Here is a 26643-nt window from a genome sequence, read left to right as displayed (position 1 = left end):
TCTCGCTATCACAAAGTGCTACCTTTTTGGAACCCGGACTAAAGCGCAACCCTGGAAAAGGGCTCCTCTTATCTTTTCAAAAGTCAAGCTGTAAAGTTTTTAAAGGCGACATGGGAGTTTCAGACGTGACACACGTGACCGCCGAGAGCCATCTTCTCCTCTGGAAGCCATTAAGCGATGTATTAAATGCCTTCCTACCAGTTTGATTTGTAGTTAGAGGGTTAACCCCTCCGATGTCTGTCTGTGGTTCCCGAGAACTTGAAACCCCAGTAGTGAGTGATTGTTTCAATGTAAATGGGGCATGAAAGCCCCGCTATAACTTTTCTTTTTGGGTCATGTCATGTTTGATTATAAATCCCACAAGTGACTCCTGGTTTTCAAGTGGCCGTTTTACACTTTCAAAGCAAAGCAATCCCCGGGTTTTTACTCCATCAAATGTATTTTCTTGAAGTGGTGATATGACAAATGAAACCATTGCTTTGGGAATACTGGACAAATAGTCCAAAAAGATGAGAGAGAGAGCGGGGGCCCTTGTGTCAACATGATATCTCCGTGTTGTGACAGTGGGGCTGCTGCATGCACAAACACATGGCTGAGTTTTGTGGGGAGGTATAACTGAGGCCGGCGCGGCGTTGACATCTCCAGCTGTCTCCAGGGTTGGAATAAAGATCTGACACCCACAGCGGTGCAGCGTAGACACCAGCTGGGTCTGGAGCCAGAGAAAATGTCTTCCACTTCTCCTATCAACACTGCCATTCTTTCCGTCACAGCCACAAGCCTCACTTCTCCACTCTCTTCTTTATTTCCCCCCCTTACCCTCTTCTACTCTCCCCACTGCATCCCCTTCTCCTGTCAATCCCTCCCTCTGCTTCCCCTTGTTCTTCCCCCCTCCCACTTGCAAATCCTTTCCAGTGACACAACAGTGATTTCTTGCCAACTTTTTTTCCCCTTCCCTCTGTGAACATCAGTCTCTGTGGCACAGTAGCTCTTGACTCTTGTGATGACTTCATACCGCCTCTCTTGGCTTGGGTGGCGGTCAACTCAAGCGGAGAACGAGGACTCTCGAGGTCTGCGAGGACGCAGCGCGGCGGGATAACATCAGCAGGCACTTCAAGTGCATGCAAATATACAGCCTCTGTATTTCTAGTCGTCCCCGAACAGTAATGAGTTGAGTGAGTGCAGAAATGTGGCTCCGTGATACATTAATGTCATTCTTAATACTCGTGTGAGTCGTTGGTTGAGGAAAGAAGAAACGCTTGAAACCGGTGAGATCAGAGGAAGTCACTTTTTGATAAAAGTCGGCGGTTTAGCTCATGAAATGAGTTGTTATTCCCATGAGAAACAAACAGAATATACATTATTTTCTGCAGATTCTATCCGACCTTTCACTGAGTCCCTAAAGATACAGTAGCACACTTTAGTTAGTTCGTGGCCATCTTTCATTTGTTGCACCACAGATCGAGAGTTAATCTTTGCATCACGGTACCAAACGTACAAAGTAGAAATAGCAAAATAATCAAAGTAGAAGAAGCCATAGTTAATTTTTTTGTGCTATTATTTTGCATATAACCCTTTTAATAGACCATAAACAACCACCTCAAAACAAAGCAACCATATTATTATTATTATTATTATTATACCTGTGACGTCACAAACACACCAGGAATGAAAGGAGTCAGAGGAAGAGGGGAAAAATGACTTGTTGACACTGTTATGCTACACGTCTTAAGTGGTAAAACGTAACATTTGCTAAAGATATTGGTGGCTAATCATGATGCTAATGGCTAAGCTAACAGCTGGAAGATGAATGCGTGTCTTATCGCTGCACCAGGAATGATGACGGACCTTGCGTCGCTGCCAAAAATGAAGCAGACAAAGAAGAAATTGGAGTGCACCCCTGGGTCTTCCACTCCCACTAATTGGCGCCAAAGCCGATTGTCTTCACAGATTCTAGTCTAAAATATGATTGCACTGGAAAATATTACTCAGTGTCTCGAATTTAGGTATGAAATTGGAGTGTATTGAGTTTATAGGTTTATAGATGGGTAAAAAACATACATCCTCAAACCTGGCAACCCGCCCCGGCCTCTAAAACGGTGGGAGAGTTCCATACTTGCTCGACATTTCAGAACGCTGCACGAGTTGCACTTTGAAGACCGCTCGAGATGGAGACGCCATTATGTGAACTTTACGTGTCAATCACTTCAGCCAGAGTTGTTCTGCAACCACAAGGTGTCCGTGTTTGCCAGCGCATACTTTTGTTTTTCCAGCTCAGAAGTTGTCGAGCGCTCGCTGTGTTCGCGGCACATCTGGAACATCCCAGAACATTAGCTCGGAGGGAAATGATGTTGTCGTTGAGAGGCTGAGAACCAAGTCGTGACGACACCAGTCCGAACCATTCAATTATTTTCCAATCCAAACTACATAGAAGTGACTTCAATTTTTATGAGAAACCCCAAATTCATCCATTTGTACATTTTTGTTACCTGTATCCATCCAACCTCACCTGTAGGTTTTAACCATGAAAACACTGTGTGTGTGTGTGCGCGCAGTAACTGTGGCTGCATGTCTTGTAGTGGTTGAGGAGGCCACATTGGCTGTGAATGAGGTTTCTGAGAAGGATACAGAGCAGGAAAGGAATGCCTTCAGATTTCATTTGGAGCAAAAATGCTGACGGGGCGTTAAACGACTGCAGACAAAAAAGCAGTAGAAGGGGGAAAAAAAAGAGAAGAAGTGGAATCATGATCACAGTCTTGACGTGGTGCACAGACAGATTTTTGTGGTTACTCGGCAGCGTCACAGAAGCAGTTCCCACTTCTCGCCTCTCGCTCTCCTCCCCAAATGTTTTCCTATAGCTGCTGCTCTCACACTTGCATTTTATTGGGCTTTTATTCTGTGGCCAACGGAGAAAGAAATTTACACTCTGGATCAAGGATGCATGGTAGCTTTGGTAAATCCTCAAACATGATCTTTCGTGCTGTGAGAGATTGAGCAATTTAGGGTGATTTCGCTGCCGCACTGATTGTAGAAGGTGTCGGCTGAAGGGAACGAGCCTTACAGTCGAGTATTACAGTCCAAATAGTGGACTGCAGTCATAAAGTCTGTACCTCATTGGCTATGCAAATCATTTTAGAACCTTTTGACCTGTTTGGCTGTACGAATGAGGGAGAGGATTCTTTGCTTTAAGCCTTTTAGTGACAGGAACTCTGGGCCCGCAGCCAGCAGTTATGACTGATGGAGAGTGTTGTCTCCTCAGCTGTACCCACCGAGAGAACAAGCTAAAGATGTAGAGGCCAAATATAGAAAGCTATTTCTCACCCAGGGTTGATGGATTACCCTAAAGTCAAACTATGGATGGTGCCCAAAGAGGTAAAAATGTAACATTCATAGGTTTGGTATCTATTATCATTCACAGTAGCTTCTTTTTTTTCATCATCTTATATCAGCCCCGCCACATTGCAATAAGTTTCTTCTGCACATGGAGATCATTGTGAGTCCCCCTGGCTCTGAAACGGAATAAGACCTCGAGCAAATAGTGTCAGAAAGCCAACAAAGCTGGTGGCGTTTGTTTTGAAGACTGTCTGCTCCCAACTTATGCAGTCTCCTTAGCTGGGTTTGTGTTCTTTGGAGCCGAGTCCGACCAGATGTTTCTTTTTGAGCCACAGAAACTGATAGCTCATGACACAGTGTCATTTTTCACCCGCCGTATCTCCCTGCTCCACTCAACACCCACATAATGCTTCATTTCTTCGAGCGGGAATCAATACGTATTTTCGAGGTAATATTCCACAGGAACCGTTTTTTCGGTGTGTGGCTGGCATCTTTTAACTGTCTGAAAGCAATCTTTCAAAAAGCAAAGCCTCGTGTGGGAGGATTTGGCTGCGAGTGGGGAAAATGCAAATCAAAGAAAGGGCAAAGATCAATATGATTTTCAAACAATGTAACAGTAATTCCTGCTGTCGGTATGCGGCATACTCAAAAGTGAATCACTTACATAGGGGAGGTCTTCCCTCCCCCTCCCCCTTGACTTTTCTCATAATAGCTGCACATCAGACAATAAGAAATTAACATAGGTGCAAAGAACAGAGCTCACTGTGTTTGAGGTAATGATTGACCTTGTTAATTAAATGAGAACAGCTACTATTTCATGGCATCGAACTGCTACAGAGTGCATATGCGGCGTAGGTACACACGGCGAAACCACAGAAATCAATACGCAGCCGAGAGGAAGATCAAAAATTGCTTGATGAAACGCTTTTGTTTGGTTTTCTCTCTCCACACAACTTCCCACTCCCACTGCTCGGCGGCCTCTGTGGTATGTTTGTATTTTTTCAACGTTATGGATTTATAGATGCCTCGGCGTCGTAAATTATCTCGAATTCAAACATTCACATGCTCCGTATCGGGCCGCGATGGCCAAAAAAATACTTTCTTTTTCATCTCGCTAACTCCAGTTCTCTCTTTGTGTTCAATCACAAATGAGTGCGTCTGATCAGACTGGAGTTCAAAGAGTGTTCCCGGTCCCAGCAGATGCTGCACCTCATCTGAGCAACAAGACAGAAAAATGACAGCGGTGACCTATAACTACATTATGGGGACCTTTTGTGGATCATTGGTATGGCTTTCTAAAAATAAATGACATGGATATCCTTTAAACAATGTTGCACAAGTGGCTTCTATTTGCCTGTTGATCAAAGGAGGTTCCATTCTCTCATCAATACTTGTCAAGCTCAGCTTCTATTATTGGAGACAACAGGATATGCAATCAAAACTGAGAATATCAGCCAACAACCTGAGAAAATGTCTGTTATGGGGACAATATGGCACACATCATCAATGTGACTTAAATCAACATTATATATATGCATCTATATGTATGTATATATATATATATATGCTCTCTCTCTCTCTCTCTCTCTCCTCTCTCTCTCTATATATATATATATATATGATGTGGTGGTGACACTGAAACGGCCCATTGTTAGCTCTGTCCTCCCCCCTCCTTAGCAGGTCAAGTTTATGCCCCCAGCACTTGTCCCTCATCTGTTTTTAAAGTGTCAAGGTCAAACTCGTGTCTAGTCCACACCAACTATGTCACGAGAAGAAAACAACACCAGTGCCGGTAGTAATGTTCACAGCTGACGTATATGGTTGAAATGACCATGTAAACATTGTCCAGACTGATAAACGTGTCTCCACAAGACAGTTTACGGTTTCTTTTTTTTTTTTTCATGCTTGTCCCTCAGTGACCTCATGTCACTCCAGCAGAGACAAACATAATGCCAGATGAGAGCAGTAGTTCACAGATGTCGGTAATTTACGTCTTTGCATTTTTAACACTTGAAGGTATAGCTGTTATATGAGGTGTTGGCACATTATAAACTAACTATACTAACTTCACCAAACATGCTGCTGAACCTGCCGCCATTTCCACGAGCCGCCTTAAGTGTTATCTCCTTAACAAAAGGCTCACCTAATAAAATCTACAGTTGCTTAACTGTACAATATCTTAATAATATATAATCTCATGGTCAAACACACTGAAGTTTGTACACTATTTACTTTTCCATGGTGGAAATCATTGTTTTTAGGCTTGCAGGGAAGGGAAAGCTGCTGATTTTTTCTTTTTTAGTCTGTCATTTACGTAGATTTAAACCACCAAAGTCACAAGATATCACTTTTGAATTTCCTGATTGTGGCAGCAGTGGATAAACGACTCCTGCGTGCAGTAAAATGTAAGAGTTAACAAAGCTTTGTTTAGTACAAAGTCTGCTCATACTCTTATAGACTAATGCCATTGCTTCAAATGCTCCCTGTGTTTTTGTGTCCAGTGTATTGTAACTTAAATTTATCTCAGCCTCCTAATCCCTGGCATTGTTTTGCTCGTGAGGGAACAATGCTGAAAATGTTAGCGTCCAGAGCTTCAGTGGAGATGGTCAGGTCCTGTCCAAGTTCATCCGACCTCTCCCACCTCCCCCCGCCGCCACTGTGTCATCTGCCTGACACAGAGATGACTCATTGCACAACTGGAATCAAAGGGGCTGCGGTGTCGGGTGTCCCTTGTGCCCGAGAATAACCGGTCAATGTCACGAAAACAAAGTGAACCTCAAATTAGCCCTGCACAACTGGACGTGGGAGACGTACGTGTGTAAATATAGTTTTCTATCTGTGTGTGAACTCTTACAATTAGACATTATGAAAGAGTACGAAGCATGTTTTTTGTTCTATTCTTATTAACGTAAGAATTTTCTTTGTTTTTCCATAGCAAGTGGAAAAAGCTTGTCATGTTTGAAGTCACGGGGGTACAACACCTCGGCGCACCGACGCAGACGGCTCTTTTCACACTCTGCGTGTCGGCCGCGCCCCCCTCCTGAAAACAATAAAGGCTAAAATTTCATTTGTTTTCACACATGTTAATCTCTGCTTGTAAAACTTACACAAGCTCGAGGAGGTGTGTGCTCATACGGAAATTCCTCAGCGAGTTTGTCGGAGCGGCGAGTGCGTGGCTGGAGTGAGTGAAATTAATGAAGTCTGTAATGGGTTATCAAAGAGGGGAACTCGATATCTGTGGCAGGGGAACCCCACCTGTTTATGTGTGGGGGGGGGACCAAGCGCACTTGGTCTGCATGCACACTCGCACACACACACACATCACAGTCTGTCAGAACAAAGAATTGCAGGTGGGGTTCAAATGCTCCCCCAATGCCAGAGCAACAGGTGGATAGGCATTTTTACGACGTCTGCCCTCTCCGTGTGCACGTTTCAAGGCGAGCAACATGAGACTTCAGAATTTCCTGCTAGAAACAAAGGCAGACAGACATTCAGACAGACAGACAGACAGAGAACTGTATACCTTTTGGGTGAGTGAAATTTTCACGTCTCAAATGTAGGTCAGAGTGACATAGACATGTAGTCAGTTACTGTCCTGATGCAACAACAAAATGCTGTTCTCTGTTGATTTATACGTGTATAAAGTCAAAATATATCACATCTGTCGATGTTTTGCATTTGTTTGCCTGAAGTAAGAAACAAAACTAGGACTGCACACAGTCATTGCAGGGCCCTCGTGTCCAGATGCGAGGTCGCGGAGTGCTGCACTTCACTGACCCTCAATTCAAAATGGCCGATATCACATTGGGTGAAGTTTGTGTCTGTAGACGTGTTCAGAGTCGGTCTCTCATGTCACGTATGTAGTTTTGAGGCGTTCGGTCGATGTATGGCAAAGTTATTGGGCACTTCCTGTTTCGTGGTGAATGGCCGAAATCCGCCAAACTTCCGATGTTTGTCGTGGCCACACCCCATTTGAATCTGCTAAAATTTTTGATAGCATAGTACAAACAGATTAGAAATTGTTGCATTTTTTTATGTTGGTGCGATTAACACACTCAGGCGAGTTTGTTTGTTTACGAGGCGTGCAAATAAACAAGATGGACGCCAAATTCAACACGGCCAACTTCCTGTTGAGTTGAGGCCGTGGTCCCAATGGACTTTTTTGTTCATCTTGGTCTATAACATCTTCCCACCAAGTTTTGTGAAATTTGGCGCAACTTGATGTTGGCATGCTCCACCCCATGTTTCACCTTAGGGGGGCGCTATAGAGCCCTTGAGCTACGCACAGGTTTGGTAACGATGCTAATATCACATTTTCGCCAGACCTGACCTCCATGCCAAGTTTCAGGAGTTTTTATGCACGTTAATGCCCTCATTCGAGAAGTTAGCCGTCGTTTTCTTTTTGAATCAGTTCAGTAATTTAGTGTTAAACCCACATTCACAGTCAATAACACAGTTTTAGTATTTGAAGGATGTTGTTCTTGGACACTTGTGTCTATTATTCTTATTCCTCTTTGTGAATAGATATTTACTGTTTGTTAAAACAAAGCAGGAGAAGTGGTGTTCACTCAGATTGGGGGATGTTTTTTTTCTTTTCTTCCCCATAATAAAAGCCCCACTGAGCATGACCGAGCATCCCCCAAATAAATAAATGCATGGTCATTTTTACGAGGTGACAATTTCAAGGTTTTATGGAGTGGTAATTTCCATCCGAGGGAGCTGTTTACCCACCATTACTTTACCTACAAGTCAACCACGCTGGTTATTTGCCATGGGCACATGCCAGTCGCAGTGGGCCAAATGGCAGGATATGTGGAACGCTCCACTGAGCAGCCAAAGTGTAGGTAACACCCCTCCAAAAACCACTTGGAAAATAGCACGGAATTTCCACTCCACATGTTCTCTGAATATCAAGCCACATGCTCGGCCCGCTACATATGCACGGTTCCCCCGCTAATCGGTCTAAAGTGACTGTTAATCTGTAAAATATCAGTTATTTCAATTACCTGTAATGTCAGCCCTCCGTCTACTTTGGGACGGGTGTATTACTTACTGCTAAGAGCACACATAACAGATATTACTTACTACTTAAGAGCGTACATGTTGAATTTCACTGTCACCACCATAATGAAGGCCTCACAGATGCATGAAATGCACATTATTTTCATATGGATTAAGTGCTTTTGCACCGTGGCAACAGCTGAAGATAAACACGACACTTTGTATTCATTTCACTTCTGATTCCGTGAGATTAATTGGGACATAATCCATCAGCAGCGAGTGACACGTGTGTTCCCGCGGTGACAAGTGGAGAACAATTCTGACTCGACAGTTGTTATTTTTGTAGGTTTCACCCGTGGCTGTCGCCATTTCTAACGGTTTTATTTTCCCCCGTGGCCATTTCTTGTTGCTCACCATGCAGGAATACGACTCCCGATCCCTCGTCCCCTGACTGCTAATGCTAAATTGTCAAACAAGAAGACAAATCGCGAGAGATAATGTCCGCAGCTGCATGCGAACGCCGCGCGTCTACGTAAAAAACACGGGAGCCAAGTCGACCTCCAGCGCTGAAAACCCAGAGGAAAATAAAACAAGCCCTTTCAACGCAGTAACACTCGCGCTGTAGTTACATGTCATTAAAGGGCTCAACAATTATGGAAACCATATTTCTGTTGCAGTAGTAGTCCACTTGATACTCGTATTTCATTCCGAGGGCCTGAGAGGTTTTTTGTTATTCACTCACTGAAATGCAGACAAAGCCTTTGTTTGAATCTTCCTTTAAATGAAGCCAGAGCGGCTTCTTTTTCCTCCTCTTTCTTTTTAGATACGTCGTCTCTGTTCATTCTTATTCTCAGATCAAATGAACACGTTTGTGTCATTTTGAAGAAAACCTCTGTTCTTCATCGGAATAAAAACATACAGTACATACGCTTGAGGCGTCACGAAATCATTTCAAGTCCAGTTCAAGAATAGCAATCACGAAACCGTCCTCCATTTAGAAACACAACTGCCGCGTGCTCGTCGCCAAGGTTATCGCGCGCGTGCACGCGCGTCTGCGTTTCCCGCGGCTAAACTTTCCCCTCATTTTCCTAGAACCCAGACGCTGTACTTTCCATCCCCACTCCACTGTGGAGCGAGCACTAATGCTCCCGGGGGGTGGGGGGGGCTCATCGTACTTATGTCCTTTAAGTTCTTATGTCGCCGTACAGACGCGCTAATCATTTTCAGGACCTGTCCGTGGCATAATCAAAGTTGAGCTCAAGCGTAGCCCGGAATTTGTTGCCCCCTCGCGGGGGTTATTTTTAGCGTTCTCCTTGCTAACAATCTGCCTTTTGGACTTGATTGGAGATTAGCACTGTTTTCATTCTGGCAGCGGGTAAACATCCCTCCACTTACTGTGGAGCTCTGAATCCTCCCACCGTGGCTAAATGGATGGGCACCTGCTATTTTTGGGAGGATGTGTCGAGGGGTTTTCTAAAGAGAGACAGGCTTGTTTTACACCCCGATCAGACTCTATAAATAATATCTGTGTGTGTGTGTGTATGTGTGTGGGGTGTAATGGGGGGGGTATGCATCTGTGGGTGATGATGTGTGTGTATGTGGCGTGTGTGTACGCATGCCGAGCGTATGGGGTGTGTGTTTCTCGGCGAGGCAGACGAACTGAGAGCGACACAAGTGAGTGTTGAAATATAACTACATGCGGCACTTTTGTGCGCTGTCAGTTTGGCGGTTTGGAGAGTCGCGGATTTATTTTTCAGCTCTTTAGCGACTTTGGCAATGTTAAAAACTTAAAGGATATAAGATATAAGAGAGGAAGTCTTAGAATGTTGGATTAAAATACAGACACGGACCGGGTTGTTTCATTCTTGTCTTAAAGAGGTAGTGAAATCCCGCTTATGGAGCCTGTTGAGTTTGACATCAAATAGTCGAGCAGGTGTTGAGAAAAGCAACGGATAGGTTTCATGTTTGCACGCACGTGTAATTTCTGGTCAGAGTGATGTTACAGCTGGTGCAGCGTTTAGTTTTTGTGTTGGGACGTGGCCTGTGGTCCAAGTGTTTCAAAACCACACAAATGAATTTTGTTAATGTGTTGTTGTTAATATTTTTTTCCCTAATTAATTCCCAATAAACTGTTTGTTTGAACATTAACACGTTCCCAAAAATGGTCCCTTTTGATTTCTATTTCTATACAATATTGGACAGTAACTTTGACTGTGACTGCAAATGCACAACACAGTCAATGATTTAACAGATGTTCAGAATGTTGTGTTGTTTAGTTCGTCACAACAAAACTAGTTAGAAAAACAGACCAGATGACTGTTCAGACAATTCCTCAGTAAGTGACACCTAACCCTTTCTACACATTGTCCCCTGGTGGCTGGTTGTGGTACAGGTCATACATCCAGTTCCCTTCCCTTCCTGTTAGTTAGTTAGTTAGTAGATTGGACAATGACAAAACTAAAAAGTGGGGTTATTTTATTGTGCATTTCAAAAACAACCTTTTCCTCTCATAGGTTTTCCTTAAAGTAGACAATCCATGTCACATTGAGTCATCCCTTTATCAGTGTGATATATATAATTTCGCCAGACTCTTGCCTATACGCTCCACTGCTGTATGGATGATGTAATGCGTCACTTTAACTGCGACACAACTGCAAAAAAGAAATAGTAAAACACTTTATAGAGGAAGTAAATGCGATCAGTGAGCACGCGCGCACGCGCGGGGGAAGCACCGGCCTTGACAGCTGCTGTGCTCCATGCAGGAACTGTGAAGGTTATGATCACACTGACTGATTTCCATCTCACCAATCACCCAGTCAACATGGTCTTAAGACCCTCAGACAGCTGGACCCTGGTTCTGGTTTCACGACTAGTCTAGTGAGTACAACAGCAGTGTGGAGTTTGTGTTTACCTCCGTGAACCGCGTCTCTGTTTTGTGATAATTGTACAGACACTTGTTGCACGTACAAAGTGTTAAAAAAGAGTGAAGCTTTTTCCCGTCCTGTCTTTTTCTCTTTATGTCATTTTCTTTCCCAAACTGCCCCCTTCCTCCCACCTCCTCCTCTTTCTCCACCACTTTCTCCTGCCCCTTCGCGCCAGCTGTGGTCTGCACAAAAACTGATTTTCAGAGTGTTAACCACCATGTTCTTCCTGCCGACGGCAGAATTTCATTTGCAGAGCACAGGGGGCCAATATCTAGGGTAATTCCCAGGGTTTAGTGCCACTGATCTCTTCCCAGCTCACCTTGGGGGGAGAAAAATGAAAGCGGTGATAAGGCCTTACCCTGCCCAGGACCATGTTCACCCTGTGCTGTCCACCGACTCACCGCTGTCAGCTACTGGAATCTCACGCAGACGACACCTGGCCAGTGTCACTTTCACTGTCTGAAGGCATCTCAACACAAACTTAAAGGTGATATGAGAAAAAGAAGCAATAATTCATGTTTTTTTTGTTGTTTTCTGAATGTGCACATTGAAATGCATGTAGTTTCATATTTTTTTTTTATTGCTCGACAGTCGAGCCAGGGTTTTAAGTCATCATAATGTAATCTTAATGAGGAACATTCTATCGTTTGCTTGCTTTTTTATCATCACTTTAAGTTAAATTGAATTTTCCTCGTTGTTAGAATCCAAAAAAGTGTTGCAATACTTTTAAAATTCTCATCAAGATTAGTTTAATTAGATTAAATATGACTTCATTATTTTTTTGTAGATTTATAGGCCAATAACATTGTGTCAAAAGAGGTCTTAATGTTTAACTATAGTAGTTTTATTTCAAAGGACCCTGATCATGGTGAACTTCCTTCCTTCCAGTATGACTTCCTATCTTCCCAAGTAGCAAATTACTTTTCTGCCATTTAATAAAATCTGTGTTCATGACCAGTTTTTAGTTCCCGGATAAATGTCATTCCCCGTCAATGTGACACCTGCAAAAAAAAGAATTTAATTTCAAATTTTGTGCCCGAAACTGACAGAGCTCCATTTAGACGAGTGAGAGACATATTAAGAAATGAAATGTCAAAAGATTGTGACTCAATAATAGCCGGCGGGAGGGATGTGTGATTCTCATGTTTGTTAAAAAAAAAATGGAAAATTGCTTTCAGAAGAAATAATAAAAAAGGAAAGATATTCATTTGTTTGGACCCTTATAAAAGTGTTTTAACGGATTATTCTCAGGTGTATATGGTGAACAACAGACTTTAAAGGCAACTCCTGTCAATTTCCAGTTTATTTAAAATGATTTTCTGTCCTATAGCCCTTTTTCACAGTAGTTAGCTTGTGGGTACATGTGGATTTTTTTGCAGGTAAATCCACTAAAACCAGGTGTTTTTACACCATTTCCACTGCTTGTGTGTGAAACGCCACATTACAAACGCATCAGAGACAAAACGGGGAACAAGACAACAACAACAAAGACGGTCAGTTACAACCGTTAGCTCCGTCGTTCAATCTCCATGTCGAGTGAATGATTTGAAGGAAGTTTATAAAAGCGGAGAAAGCCACGGGGCCAAACATATAAAAATAAGTTCATACGGCTATGTTTATACTTTAGTTTTCCGTGACCAACCAGCATCCTCATGTTTTAAATAAAACATTCATGGCTAATGGCTAAGCTAATGGCCCGGACGATGAATGCATGCATTAGCTTTGCACCAGGAATGATGCTGGAACTTGCATCGCTGCCAAAATGAAGCCAAAACTCAGGGTGTTCCAAACAAAAAATGCATGCATTTCATAGTCGTGTGAATCCGGACAAATACTAACTCATTAAACACATTCACACTGGGTTAAAGATGCATTTAAACAAGTGATCCACATCATCATGATTGAAGATGAATGATTAATGTGGATCCTTTTTTTTATTAATTGCTTCCCCTTTCATTAGTAATGATTGATTAAAAACAGCGGGGTGGGCCTCGGGCTTCAGACCAGGAGGGGGGGAGGGAGAGAGAGAGAGAGAGAATACCAGAAAGATTTTCAGAGCCTCTGCTCTAAGAGGAGGGAAATATATAATTCTTTCACACTGCACATTATTCCTGAAAGTATCGTTTGAAAAGTGCTCACAACCACACACACAGTTTATTCCCTTGCACTGGGAGTGGGGGGCCCTGGAAAACAGTTTCTCCACATCAGGGAGGGTGGTGGTGGTGGTGGTGCAGTGGGGGTGGTGGATACTTGTGGGTTTAAGTGAAACCAAATGAGCTGACGTCTCCCTGATTAAATGCGTAAATTATTGTTCCTTAAAAAAAGCGCATCCCATCATGCTCCCGCTCTCTCGCTCCTTCTCTCTCGGTACATGACAGGACTGTTAGTCCGACGTTGTAACGTACAGATTGCGCCGCAATGTGTTTCCAATTGGCAGGAGCCCACGACGGAGCATGCACGCTGCCCTTTGAAACGATGCACCAGGAGGAAAACATAAACAAATACTTGCCACCAGGCACGTTCAAACCCACGTCCTCCTCTTTCACTGCATAACCCATCCCGCTCTTTATAAAGCCACAACCTCACATGTGACACATTATCAGGGAGGCAGCAAACATGTTTTTGGAATTAAACTATTACGAGCCCTCCAAACAAGATAAATTTCCTAATTGGCTCCTTTCACAACATTTACATATTGCCTCTCTGTTGTTGCCGTGGGAGATGTGGGGCGTTGTTTGTTTGCCGCGGTGTCAAGTGGAGGTGTTGCACGGAGGTAAAGTTTACACAGAGCGGCACTGGTGCAGAATCACACGGGGGTTAGAAAGAGAGCGGCCCGTGACGACATACGAAGCAAAACAAACAGTTTGACTTCTAAGCCTTGGCAGACCCTGCTGATGGGTCCCTTGGTTTCTCAGCTTTCCTCCCAGATGCCTTTTCAAGCATTTATTCCCTTTTTTTTCCCCTCTTTACCAGCACTCTGCTTTTAGGGTGTGTATGTGTTTCAATAACCCTCACAGGGATAGGTTTAGAAAAGGAAAAGTGAGGAATATAGACGGCGTCTTGTGAAAAAAAGGCTATTGCCAATCAGCCACGTGTGCCGTCTGACAATGAAATGATACTCTCAAAATGACCAATTCTTGGTGAACCCGAAATAGCTTCACTCGGCACTTTCACAGCTCCTCACTTTCCCTGTCAAGTTGAGCAAACACAGACGTCGGGACTATCAGAGGAGGTGATCGTCTCCCTCTTCTCTGCTCACTTCTGAGACGCTGCTGCTGCTGCTGCTGCTGCTGCTGCTGCAGAGAAATCCAATCTGTTGTTTGATGTTGCGCAGACAGATTGTCTTCCAAATACTTTGTGTAAACAACCCTCATTTTAACCTTCCCCAAAGTGTGACTTAATAAAGATGAGAAGTCGCGGTGTCCGTTACCCCCTCCGTGGCAGCACGGAATGAGAACCACATGCGTAAATACAGCGCGGTGCGCGGCGTTAAGTGCGTGCATGAGAGAAGAAACAGTAATCAGATTGGTTTCCTGTGACAAACAATAACATTTATTTTAAAGCTGCAGCATTTTTCCCAGGCAGGGCCAGTAGCTCCCATGGTAATCGGAGCCAGACTCGTCTCGGCTCCGAGACGCTGGGATGTCGCTACCTAGCAGTCTTGGAAAGTGGGAGGTCATATTAGCGCCTGGTGTAAGACAAGATGGTTGCTGCTCTTTAAGAATAGCTTTTGTTTGGATGAGGATTTCGAGGAGGAGAGCGATCACACGTGCGTATTTATACATAGCATTTAAAGGTTTTATCGGCCGGGGGATTAAAGTGGGATTTTCAGCTCCATAGAAAAATACAACAAACCTATTAATACCTGGTGTGAAGAGGTGCTCGCAGATGTGCTCAAGCGTCGAGAGACGTTGCTTAAGAAAGTCCTCGTCTCGTCCACATTGGCTAATTAGAGGCATTTGAAGAACAGCGATTCAATTGCATTGTTTGTTGTATTTTTCTTTTGTAAATGAAGCTCCAATAGAATAGAATAGTATTTTTCTATCTTTAGTATCTTTAAGAAGTGGCTAATTGGAGATCAGTATGAACAACAAATAAACAAAATCATTTTTTATGACGTCTTAGAAGCAATGTTACTGTCATATGAAAAGGGATCGGGACCAAAAATGACAATATATGCTCAATAAAAGACAAAAGCAATCACTGGAGCTCCAGAAATAAATCAAGCGTGATCATCAGGCAAATTGGAAAGAAAAACTATAACATAGTGATTCAGTAGTTCGATCTGTAACAGCTCGGTGCACCGAATACTCGATTTAAAAGTACATTTTGCATATCGTGCTTAAAGGAACACTGACGGAGCTATATCAAGTATTAGTGTTTGTATTCGTGGGATCTCTCTGTGTTCTGCAGACCCCTACGAGGATCTACTGTAATTATTTAATGTGAAAGCTTATCCCCGTTTCCCTCTATTTTCATAATGAGTGATAGCTTTGGTGCCCCATGTAGCTCAGATTAACTGTGATCAAGTGGAGGCCAGTGGGAGCTCCCAGCATGCTTATAGTCCCTTAACAGACAAATGCGCCGGCGATGATGGATCACATGGTTTTCATCACAAACTCATACGAGTGTCTGCTCGCCTCAACTCAAGGGCTTCTGACCTAAGAATTGCCCCCCTGTTGGGGCGATTTTAGTTGGACAAATTTCAACTCCTCAGCGAGTCTCTTCATGTCGGCTGTGAAGAGGGGAGTGGCGGCGGGACTCATCTGCCTCTTATTACCCACCCAAATTGAGTACGTACACAGTGGATGTGTTAATGGACAGAAATGTGGAGCAGGGGACATGGCGTGCAGAGCTGGTGGAGAAACTTCTCCCCACAGACTGTTAAACTGCCAGGGACTCTCGGTTTATCTTTACTGTTACGTGTAGTGTTGTGTTACTTGGCAGAGGTCGGAAAACTGAGACGTTTCTGCCTTTATTTATTTATTTACGAGCCGAGTGTTTTTTTTTTTTCCTTTTGAGACCTTTTGAGACCAACAGAGAACTTCAGAAATGTCTTGTAGAATTTTTATCTCGTCATTTTCTAGTTTGTGGCCCGTCGATGTGTCCTAGAATCTCGTGGTAATTTCTCATGTCGACTTCACCGAAGTCGAGGCTCAGCTGCTGTTGTGTAATCCCAACCTCAACAACGTTACCAAACAAAAAAAATACCACCTAATCCCTTTAAAATGTTATCTGATTACTTAGGAATGTTTGTAAATGAACTTCATATCAAATTATAGACTGGAATTAAAAATAAAAATAACAAATCAACTCCCCTGTGGAAGCCTCGAGGTTTGGGATTTGACTGGCGCCACCTACTGGATGATACCAACTGTCAATCAACTCAAATGTGTCATGTCTTATTGTCCATTTTCCTCTTTACAAACTGCAACATGTTCTATTGATTTAGACCCGGAACTTAATGACTTTCGGTTCATATTCCCATAGACTTCCATTCAAACTGAGCTCTTTTCGCAGTGAGCTGCATGGCCCCCTAGTGGCCAACTTCTGCAATCTACTTCCTGGGCTGTATTTTTTTGTTTAAACTGTTAATTTTAATATAAAATATGTGCTTTTTGCTGCTTGTAACAAAAGACAACAAGTAAAACAACATTTTTCAGGATCACCTTGCGAGGCGGGCTGTTGGTGGAGGGTGTAGTGCGAGAACCCTGTGGCCAGTGTGGAGAGACTCTCATGGCCACAGTCGGTGCCAGTTGTTTGATACAGTAGCCTGGCATGACGAGCGCCTCGCTGAGCCCACAATGGATCATGCATGACCACAACACTTAAATATAGACGCGCATGCAGTGAAAACACTGCAGCAGCTACTGTACCCTGTAAGCAGCAGCAGTTCCTGTTATGTTCTTGTTGAAGAAGCAGCGTCATTGCAATCACGCACACGGCGGTTGTGAAATGAAACGTATACTCATTTACATTAAAGTGTAACCGAGTAGCAGCGAGGTCTCCTGCAAAGCACATTTGCAGCTTAGTTGTATATAAACATAATTGCTGGTTGTAGAGTGGGAACCGTGTGTCAGATTACTGGAGCTGGATTCATATTAGGAAACAAAACTCGGCCTCTGATGCAGCAAATTCGTCCCATTTTCTCTCTCTTTTAAAACAGATATTGGTCTCTGCCACGTGTCGATGCTAAGTTACTGGAGGACAAAGTCAGTGACAATAAGAAGATCTTTAATTCTCTCGTATCTGAACATCTGTATCTATCCTAGCTTTCCTAAATCAGGAATTTTCAACCCTCGGTTCAAGGGAAAAATACCAGACCTTGGGCTAATCTGTGGTGGGCCCATAGAAGTCTAGAAATTTAACTTTTTTATTACACATCACAAGGGAATTCCAGTTCAAGTTTCAAGTTTTATTGTCACATAATATATAGCGAAATGCTTATGCCACAGTTGCGGTGTAGTGCAGAAGGAAAAAAGAGGTGCTAATACAGACAGTGGGGATATATGACAGTAAATAAGGTTGAGGGAGGACGTACAAGACTGTGCAAGACAATACAAAACTCCCCTGACAAGACTGTACAGTCGCAGTGCTGTGTAGATACTAGCACAGAGGCAGGAAAGTGTCAGACTGTGCAAATAAGCCAAAATACAGTGTGTTAAACGTACAGAATTGGAAAAGAGAATTGATATTCATGTAAAAGTACCAAAGAAAATAAAGCTTGACGGCAGAATCCACTGTGTCTGTCACTCACACACTCAATTGTCTCTGGAAAACAGTGAGTTCTGTGTGTTGAATTTCTCTGGTACAAGCATATGAATGATGAGACATTGGTGTTTTCATGATGTGGATCATTCTTGCTGACCAGACTTTGTGCTTCCAAGCTTTGAAAAGTGAAGCCGAGGACGTAGGACGGAAGGAAGTAACAGTTTGCCACCAGGGGGCGACTGCACTGGTTTCAAAAAAGAACTCTCTTTGAATGGAGAAGTCTGAGGAGTTGATGTCGATCTGCATCGTGAAGCCTCCAATAGAACACGATGTCAGTTTTGTAAATGATTTCAAGGAAAATTGACGATAAACTCGTATATGATTGGACACGTGGTTGCAGGTGATGTCTGGGAATTTGCCTGTTCAAAAACTGACAAATTGCACAAATCTCCACAGTCTATGCTCGCGATGCCCGCTGCACAAGCAGGGCCGGTCGGTCACCACCCACTGAGATTTCATCACCTCCTGTATCAGTAATGCTGCTGCTGCTTGTCATGATTCTCCGGTCACTCTTTCGCTTCAGCCGTGTGAAAAAGGCCCCACACTCTGCCACTACTGAACAATCAAACAACAAATGTTCATGGTGTTCAGCTGAGGCGACGGCGTAAAAAAAAAAAAATGGAAGGGAGTGAGGATTAGAAACAGCTTGGAGTGCAAATTGAATTAGCTCTTTAAAGATGACTTGGGGTAAGAAATGAAATGTCATCCTCATCCAGGCAGCCAGAAATGCAAAACACGTGAATGTGAAGAGCATCTTTCTTTCTTCTCTTTCTGTTTCTCTTATATGCTGACTCTTTTTTTTTTCCTTTTTTCTTTTTTTACTGTACTATGATGTGTCGAGCATTAATCATCACAGCGAGGATGAGAACCAGCCGCTTGCCGCTCCTTAAGACTCTCGCAGACAAACGCACTCGCGCTGCATGGCGAGTCGCGCAGCTGCCTTCAAATTAAGTGTCACAGCTTTAACTTTGTGAGGACGGACAAACCTCCGTGCTGCTGCTGCTGCTGCTGCTGCAACAACAAGTCTAATTCATACCTGTAGAGAAACTGTCATTTGCATTAATCTTTTCTGCGTTCATTATAAAAAAAAGGGTAATTTATTGAGAGTAATCTTGACGCATTAGCTCCCTTAAATGTGAAATAAAGTCAAACTGCTTCAAAAAACCCTGAATATAAGAAGTAATACTCATTCAAACATCTCAGCTAAGGACTTTCTGGTGTAGTAATCTACTAGTAAAGCTGAAACTCAAAGGTTAGGATGTTTTAGTGAGCTGGAGCTCAAGTACGCAGCTTGTAGACAATGTGCTCGTGTTTCACGGAAGCACGAGCTACTCTGTCACTATTTTTATAGACCTACAATCTCAGACCTGTTTTTCCTCCTCGGCTACAAAGTTATGTGCAGCTCCCTGGTGCAGGATATGCAAGCCTCATTGTAGTTAATAATGTCAGGGAGCAGCAGCGTGAGGGTTTGTCTGCTCCCCAGGCTCCTGCTGCGACGCTGCTGCTTATTACACCAGAAACTGGCTCAAAGTTACACGGAGAAAGTTTTTCAGTGAAGTTATGGTTTCGGTGGAAACTCGCAGACTGGAGTCATAACAGTGTGAATATGTAGCAGGAGTCTGTGTTTTATGGTTTCACTGATGCATCTCCAGTAAGCCTAAGGAGGTTATATACAGGAGTATAGTGGGGTGTTTCTCCACATTTAAAATGCTGCTGCACATGCTGCAACACGGACTTGTTGACTAATGTTAATGCAAATACGCAACGTTTTAGATGACACAAAAAGTGATACACTTGCTTATTTTTATGCACTTTTAGACGTGACGTTGAAGCCGTTTCCTGTCTGTGGTCAATGGGTCCTTGATTCCTTCAGCTTTAATGCTGTGATTATTGATAGAATTCTTTTTGCTGTGTGTCCATATTTGAACTTGGCGTGTATACGAACTGCTGTAAGCTGCAAATGAATTGCTCTAGAAGCTTTTTCCGCGATTAAAACAAAGATTTCTGATTGTTTCGCCTTCTTAAGTGTGAATATTGTCTTTGTCTCTTTGCTCCGTAAAACAAAGAAATCATTAAAACTGAATCATTTTGGTTTGGTGACGAAACAAGACATTGGAGAGACGTTTTCTGACATTTTGTGGACCAAGCGATGACTCGATTAGTCGTGAAAATAATCCACAGATTAATCAAACATGAAAATACTTGTTAGTTCTTAATTGCTGCTATAGGGATCAATAAATAATGCAAATAAAGCATTTTTGGCTAAGATAAGATAAGGGGAAACTTTTCTTCAAAAGAAATATGCTGTTGAATATTTAGATATGACATGGCTTTAAAAACCCTGAGTTTATAGTAACTGCAGCTGACAGAACGTCACTTGTACTGTTTCTGTACGTGGAGCATGCTCAGTGAGAGTTGAGGGGCTTTTAAGTACAGATACGAGGCACATGCTGTACGGTGATGATGGGTCTGAAACTAGGTTATCCATCACCGGCCTCCTTCAGTGCACGGGTCCCTGGCCAATACCACATCTATTATCAGGTTGTGGAGGATACAAGAGAGAAAAGGAAAGAGCTCCGCCCCCCCCCCAACAGGAGTCTGCATTAAAAACGTATGGACAGACGCGAGAGTCTGGCAGAACTGTACGATGCTCGTGCTCAGGAATATCTCTTTTGTAACTGATAAAGTGACAAAATGTGCAAGAAAGAGCGAGAAATAAAAGATTCTCACAAGTTTTCTCTGTTCAATAATCTAAAAATGTTTATAGTCGTCGAAAGTGCAGTGTTAAGAGGATGTGTTTTCCCTCTGCAACATGAGGCAGAGAGGAAGAAAAGTCCCACCGAGACTTGGCCAAAAGGGCTTTTTCATATTGTAAATTAAGGAGAAGACTGCGGCTTTCAAAGCAAACCATTATGATAGTTAACGTAGAACCACTTAAAAGGCCAGCTGCGGGAGTGACGTGAATAATAGTGTTTAATTTGTCTAATCTTAGCAGGAGCAGTGGGTGGCTGGGGTTGGGTCGCTGTGCCCCCCGCTGGCACTTGAAGAGAGCTGCCTCCACCACAATGTGGTGCAAATGCCCTAAATTATCATTTGGCTGTGTTGCTGTTGTTTTTTTGTGCCGTTTCCCCCTTTCATTTGTACTTTGCCTGTTGTTAACATGTGTGCACAAAGGACAGACATGGTCGCACTACTGTGGAAAAGTGAGCGTAGGAGGAAGTTTGGCACGTGCCGAGAAAACTTTATTAAGGAAATGATTTGCAGTTTTTTTTTCTTTCATAGGGGTACTGTCATTTGCCATAAAATCCCTATAAATAAATAATTTAAGAACTTTTCAGATGTACTTTGGAAAGTATTTAGTTTGAGACGTTTCCCTTGGCCACGTTGCAGCTGTGCATGTATGGTGAGCCTTATTTAAAATGTCAATAAAATGGTCTGCGTTTGGACGCGGGCTCGACTGTGCGAGCAGTTTGAAAAGACAAAAAAAAAGAATGCAGATATCAACGGTTTTGTGAGTGTTTCGTCATCCGAGGGCCTGCGGTTCATGCTGAGCTATATTTCCTTTTATTTTATTTTCCTAACTGAAATCAGCGGCGCTGCCTCTTGTGCTGCTCCAGTGGAAAAAAACTCTTTTTTTTTTATTATATATTGCTTGTTTTAAATTTGACACAGTTTTACTTTCATGTAAAATACAGTCAGAGACCCACACACACACACACCCTGTGATTCTGCGACCCGGCTCTGCTCACTGTTGGTTTGCGTTGGAACAGTAGATGTTGCTGTATATGCTTCGAGCGGCGAGATAGTCCCATACTATTTATTGTTATAATCCCTCGGCACACATTATAATTATGTGACAGAGCTAATACTTAGTGCGCCGAAATGTAAACTCCTGAGACATCAAATACTCGTATTGGATTTCAGACGACGGGCTTTGAGGGAGAAGAAGAAAGAAAAAAGAGAGCGAGGAAAAGGAAAAACAGGAGGAAGAAATGTCTTTGGATTGTGAAAATCATAAACGCAACAAACCGTGGTCGTGAGTGAGTGACGTGGAGACACGGCGGCACAGACTGTGTGTGTGTGTGTGTGTGTGAGAATCTCACCTAAATTAAACCATGTGGTCACCAAAAGCCCCCCCCACCAAACAGTCCCACCCCTCCCCAACCTCAATCTCCTCATTCCTTGAACCCAGACCCCTCATTGACCTTCCAGGCTCTCATTGTCCCAAAGTGAGACTTGATTACTGGCCTAAGCCCTGTGAAGGTTCGCCTCAGTGGCCACAGCTGATCTTTTATACTAATTTCGGATTAATGCGGGGTCCGCAACACTGCGCAAACACAGCCACTGAGAAGGCCCCTGCCACACAGAGCTAAACATTAATCCTCCTTAATGCTGAGAGTCAACTTCCAGTCCTTATCAGAATTTGTCTTAATCTCTGCCTAGGCTGTACAAAACTCCACTGCTCGATAAGTAAGAAAGTGTACGCCGCCAAACAACAGATGAGCCAATGAGCTGTGCGGGAGGAAAAAAAACAAAAGAAAACCAGCGTGATGTTGTGGCGGAGAATATAAATGAAGCCAGACTTACCTTTTTGAGTGATCTTTAAAACAGCTGTCCTGGTTCACAGACTCTAAATGAAGATTTAGGGAAGACAAAAAGGAGGAAACCAAAGACTGTAATCGAAACCACTCACGAGTTAATTTCTTGCATTTGTTTTGTGCAGATTTAAATCTCTCATCCCTCGATTTCAGCCGCCGCCACAAACATGTTTTCAGTGAGTTTCCCCTGCATCCCCGACTCTCTCTCTTTATTTTTTCTCTCTCTCTCTCTCTCGTGCCGTTAGGAATCCACGGATGTGTGGGTTCTGACCATGTGGGTCCTGCAGTCCCTGTCTCGTCTCGCGCCCTTCCCTAAGACTGAGCGCGCTTGTCTGTAATTTTCTCAATATGAGATATGTGATATATTATTTCAGCAAATATCTACGGCTCGGCTCAGCTGCGTCTCAAATACTTTGATTTATGACTAGATGTTTTTGTATCATAACCGCGCGTCCATCTATAGTATATTAAAGTCAAAGACCTTCTTGTTCCTGTCATGTGTGGGTTGTTTGCAGGCAGAGGAGAAAAAAAAAGTGTCTTTAATAATGTACTTTTTTTTGGTACTTTGCATTTAAAAATAAATTCAATTCGACAAGGACAAAAAAAGTTTGATGCTAAGTTTTTAAAGATAGATTTAAGAGGATTTGTGCTTAGTTTAAGAAAGATAAACTTAAATAAAGTTAGGAAAAGCTCCTTAAAATCAGATTAAGATTATATCTTGTTATATGTGATTTAATTTTCAACCTGCATCTTCTTTGTGGTGTCCGTATGTCCTGTTGCTTTGTTTGGATTTTTAATTCTGTCATTTTTATGTGCCGCAGACCCTATGACCCTGAACTAAGGGTCCTTAAATATTTTCCTATATAATAATAATAAAAATAACAAAATAGGGGTGAATTTACGCCCCCAGGATCCCACCAGATTAACCCGTTTGGGGCGAGCCGAGGCGACTAATCTGGCCGTAACATAAAGTCCCGCGCTCGCTTTCACAGGACAGACAGACAGACAGACAGACAGACCAGGACGTCGTGTGGATGCCGGCAGCATGTAAATACAGTCGGGCCACATAATTCTGAAGTGGTACCAAAGCGATGCGTAGAACAGAGACGTGCAGACACAGGACGTTCACATACTGTTGACTTTCACACTTTGACAGTTTTTGGCCGTGCTCTGTTTTGCAAAAACAAATTTTTCCCACTCTGAGGTTTTTTTTGGGGGCGAAGGAGCTTTTAATTTAACATTTGGCAAGAAATCCTCATCACAAAATATCATCGCTATGAATTTTCTCTTTTTTTTCCTTCCACATGAAGATTCATCTGGCTGCTCTGTAATTACGCTGGTGCGGAGATCAATGAGCTCGGAGCCTTTTCCTCCAAACCCGGGTCAATAGCTTAAGCATTCTTTGAGAATGTTCTGCGCTGCTTCTCGCCGCTCTACATTATTCAACCTTTTTTTTTTTTTTTACCCCCCTCCACTGAGGTTAGTGCTCGTCTTTTATGAGCTGTGAACTGACCACAAATGTACGGACTGCTCCGTCCCCCGAAGCACATCCCTTACCCTTCTTCCCATCCTCTCCCTGCTGCTCTTCTTCAAGTCTATGGGAAAGGGCAAAAAAAGATGGCAACAGCTTTAAAACGGAAAAATCCTTTAATGCAATTCCTACCTTATCTAAAACACCTACATATCTGTCTCCAGTCCGTGGCCTTTGAAAGGATATTTCGGGCCTGGGATCGGGGAGCAGGCAGGCGGGGGGGGGAGATCTCCCTTCAGAAGCAAGGCTAGGGATGAGTTATAGGCATCTAAGAGTCTGGAAATCTCTGGGGCCTGCATGGCTTTAGCATACAGCTCCGACCACAGCCAGGGCCTCGAGCAGAGGCCCCCCCCCCAACCAACCCCCCAAACCCCGGCCCTAGTCAAAAGCAAGAAATATAGAGAAGCATGAGAAGGCAGTGCTGATATTAAGAATTAAGAGGGTCAGGTTTTGGTTTCATTTGATTCACACGTGTTCCGGCGAGATCTGAGCTCGTGCGAAGAGTCCGAGCGATGATGTGGCACGACAGGAAGTGGCTGGAACTTCCAGGTCACAGTAGCTGTGTGACTTTTGCAGTCACACTTTGATATGTAAAGCCACATACAGGGTTCCTACGATGTATGGAATTTAATTTCCAGGTCATTTCCAGGTCTGGATAAGTTTAGAAAAGAGTTTGTGTTGTTTCCAGACTGTTATCTCACTTTCTAAAATAAAATATATCAATATGTACAATTAAAAAAAACCAAGTTTACTCACGCAAACAAAGCCGACCTGTAGGTGACAGGAAACTGATCAAGCTGGCTGTAGAATGGTGTCGGGGGTTACCATGGTTACGTCGAGCCAGCCACCTATAGTTGGCAGCGACAGTGTCACGCAAGTTTTCTGAGAACTGGCTTCATGAAGAAAGAAATAAAAGACGGTTGATAAAGGAAAGAAAGTGGGAAAATAAAACTATTTATTTACATAATCAGCGTCTGAAAAATGACATTTAATGTAATGTAATGAAATGCATCTAACAATTGGTATTCACTTGGTTAATATTGACTGAAAAATCCTGCGGGAAGAATTTTGAAATGGAACTCTGCATATAAAAGCATCTCTCTTACTTTGTTTAATCCCAGAGATTATACCAGACACACACACACACACACACACACACACACACTGACCAGCCCCTCCTGTGTTAAAATGGCTTTAACTGATTGTGGCAGATCTGTGTCTTACTTTGACTTATTTAAGCCACACAGATATGGACATGAACAGAACTCGTTGATTGATGACTCTGAGTGAACTTTTTCAAAACAGGACTTGGATATCAGCAGCTTTAATGTTCGGTGTCTGTGCAGCGGATGTTTCAAGTCTGGCCGTTTGTTTCTGGGCCGAGGATTTTTAGTGGCGGTGCCACAAAATCACAACTCTATACCCCGCTGTCTCGTCTCGTGCTTGTAAACAATAAACTTTACTTATTTACTTTACATGATGTGGAAATATGGTGTCAAGCGTTTGATTTCTGTTTATAAAAATAAAAAAGTAAAACTTGTGTCTGTAGTAACGGGGATTAAAACATGTGCCCCGGTTTCATGACGCCGCTCGGAAAAATGTGATGTTCCTCACATTCCTGAGCGTTGCATCGTGAGTGCGTGAGACATTCCGGGCGTTGGAGTGCGTGGAGTCGTCGTCCTGCCCAGTGTCTCAGTTGTCTTTGCTTCACACACGTCCCTGGTCTGAGCCAGTAAATTTCCCAGCAGGAGGATAAAGTTCAAGAAGATAAAATCAAACAGATGTCAGTGTGAGGTTGAGTCCTCGTGACCCATAAATGCGCTCTCATCAAAGCGAGCCGGATCATTTGTTTTGAATTATTACATTGTTATCGAAGGCGACGGCAGCGGCGTGTTTGAGGAGGAATCTGATCTGTTTGTATAAAAACACAGGCGAGGATTCTGCGGCCCCGTGGAACCATGGGAAAAAAAAGAGTGACGGCTGACGGGGGAGAGGCAGCTGGGGATGGGTTTGATTGACAGCCTTCAGCCGTCTTAGCACTCTGTGTTTACTTTCGTGCCGCCGATGCGGCACCCTCCAAATATGTCTCGTGGACTTCGCCCCCGCGGCGTCTTCACTTCACGGGTAGAAAAGCAATTTCTCGTGAGATGTTGTGAATATGTTTTGTCCTTGCCTCCTCACTCTTGCGTCACGCGTTCCCTGTGTTGTGCATGTGATTAAGTTTCACTAATGAAATTTATGTGATAAGATCAAAAGCAAACTGAGATCCCGCGGGCAGATAAATCCAATAAGTGCCGATTCTGTGCGAATCGTTTGGCACACATTGGACTTATTTAGTCGCGCAACAAAGGAAATCACAGCAGCCGGGGTCATGTGTTCACGCTAAAGTTCATCTGAGGGTGACATTTTTGAGTCTGGGCAAAAGAAAATGGATATATGGTTGTTACCTTTAACTTTAGTTGTTATCTACTGTATTTCTTTGTTTTTT

The 26643-nt window shown here is 43.2% G+C and overlaps 1 protein-coding gene across 1 annotated transcript in view; it reads right to left on the bottom strand.

Moving 5' to 3' along the window:
- Window positions 1–22826, bottom strand: part of pitx2 (paired-like homeodomain 2) — a 52031-nt gene extending 29205 nt beyond the window's left edge. Inside the window, exon 1 of the mRNA XM_044039530.1 lies at window positions 22614–22826. The gene's annotated coding sequence lies outside the window, so the exon portion shown is untranslated. The remainder of the gene's footprint in view (window positions 1–22613) is intronic.
- Between the last annotated feature and the right edge of the window lie 3817 nt (window positions 22827–26643).

Source organism: Solea senegalensis, linkage group LG12 (genome assembly GCF_019176455.1).
Source record: "Solea senegalensis isolate Sse05_10M linkage group LG12, IFAPA_SoseM_1, whole genome shotgun sequence".
In the NCBI taxonomy this organism is placed as follows: Eukaryota; Metazoa; Chordata; class Actinopteri; order Pleuronectiformes; family Soleidae; genus Solea; species Solea senegalensis.
The sequence above is the reverse complement of the archived record's forward strand: the minus strand, read 5'-3'. Positions and strand labels throughout refer to the sequence as shown.